General features: G+C 37.6%; 1 pseudogene; it reads left to right on the top strand.

Moving 5' to 3' along the window:
- The first annotated feature begins 449 nt into the window (after window positions 1–449).
- On the top strand, window positions 450–1,449 carry LOC113835938 (annotated as a pseudogene).
- The last annotated feature ends 617 nt before the right edge of the window (window positions 1,450–2,066 follow it).

Here is a 2,066-nt window from a genome sequence, read left to right as displayed (position 1 = left end):
GGCCAATGACTAGGATTCTCATCTGCTAGCTCAGTCTTAATTATCATAAATCTATATATTTTATAAGACTTATCTTATCTGACGCCTTATTGGCGTCCCTTCTTGCCAGTGGATCACATTGTGCTGCTGGAGGAGGAGCAAGGGGAAAAAGAAACCCTTCCTGTTTCTCCTTCACTTAAATATGAGTCTCCTTGCTATGCCACTTCCTGCCTGGATCACCACTTCTCTACTACATTTCCCAGAATCCTCTTTGACTCCTAGTCCCCTCTAACTTGCTGTCTCATTGGCTAAACAGTATTTTATTTAACAATAAGATAAATATACACAGTACATTCCCCATCAGAGTCCCTTCTGAAGGCAGGGTTTAAATGAGTCCACTAGACCCAAGATAAATGATAAATAGGTACTTATTAGGGAAGCACTTACATAGATAAGAGTAAATAACCGTCATGACTTCCTGCTCTAGAAGGAGCAGTCTCTGCCCTTCAGAAGCACTCTGCAACCCAAGAGAGTGGGAGCCAGCCCATCCTCTACCTTATAATAGGTCATGTCTGACCTGAAACCATGCCCAAAGGGTGTGGCCACCACTATAAGTTCACTGGCAAGGCAAGATGGCACCACACCGTTCAGAGGGTGGTAAGGTGGTAAGGAGAAAGGAGAAAGCCTAGGAAACACTGCCTAGTTAGATAAGTCTATTTGGTGAGTTTCAGGCCAGTGAGAGACCCTGTCTCAAAAAGAAGGTGGATGATCTGACAAATGCCCTCTTGTTCTCGTTCAAATTCATGGCCCTCTTTTTATTAATTGTTACATATGTGTATTGTGTTGTGTGTGTGCATTCTATAATATAAATATATTTCTAAATATAGAAATGCAACAACAAAAAAGATGGTGGATGGCTTCTGATGGATGACAGTCAAGATGTCTTGTGGCCTTCAGATACATGCACATACATATGAATGTGATCAGACACTTGACTTTTTTACATTAGGGAGAAATACTAAAATTAATGACTTAACACAAAATTATTGAAACTGAATATATTGGCCTCTCTTTCCCACAGCACTTTTGGGACCATTACAAATACTCACATGAAGCTGATCAAGATCAAGTCTGGAACAGTGAAGCAACTAGTCAAAAAGTGATGGGTGAAAAAGAAGCCAAGCAGCAAGATGAAAATACTGAACAACTGAGGGCTGAAGATGGTGAAAGCTATGCAGTTAAGAAGCCAGAGAGATCCTGCAAGAGTCCTGAAGGATGATGATCCCAGCTGGACAGCACTGATTAGATTCTGCAAATGTTGATCTTCAGCAGATATTAGAATTCAAAAAACAAACACAAAACAAAACAAAACAAAACAAAACAAAAAACAGAAAAACAAAAGACTTGAATGAAGCCAAGGAGTATTAACAAGAAAGTGGAGTACTGAATTAAGTCAAATTAGAAAGCTGAATATTTTCCTACAGCATGTATTTTTTGTTTTTGCATTAAATCCTAGGGTATATTCTACATCTAACTATTTTTGGCCACTCTTGTTTGTTTAGTAATTGTGGGGCAGTGGTTCTTTTTATGCAGTTGCATATTTATTCTTTTCACAATTTAATGTGTAAAATAAATGAGTTTCATCTAATAAAAATGTCTATTTTATTCTTTAAAAAAGAAATTGAATATCTCACATTTTAAATTTTAAAATATGACATAATCTGAGTTTTATGAATTAATGTAGCAATAAGCAAAGCTCCAAAGACAGATTGGAGTGTTTGTTGTAAAAGAAAAGAAGCAGATTTTATTTGATTGTTTTTCTGTGGATGATTTGGGATCAGTGGTGCTTAGGGCTACACTGAAAAACTGGTATGCAACTTTTGGTTGGTTTGTTTATTTACAAAAAATGTTACAAGAATTCTGGACATAGCTCTGTTGGAAGGACACTGTCTCGCATGCTCATAGCCCTGAGTGGGATGCTCAGAACTGAATAAAGTGGGTATTGTGAAACATGCCTGTGATCTGGGAGTTCACACTGAAGATAGGAAGAAGTTAAGAGTCATCCCAAGCTACATAAATAAGAAAAA

Source organism: Cricetulus griseus, chromosome 5 (assembly GCF_003668045.3).
Source record: "Cricetulus griseus strain 17A/GY chromosome 5, alternate assembly CriGri-PICRH-1.0, whole genome shotgun sequence".
Lineage (NCBI taxonomy): Eukaryota > Metazoa > Chordata > Mammalia > Rodentia > Cricetidae > Cricetulus > Cricetulus griseus.
Note: the sequence above shows the minus strand (reverse complement) of the source record. Positions and strands in the feature narration are given on the sequence as shown.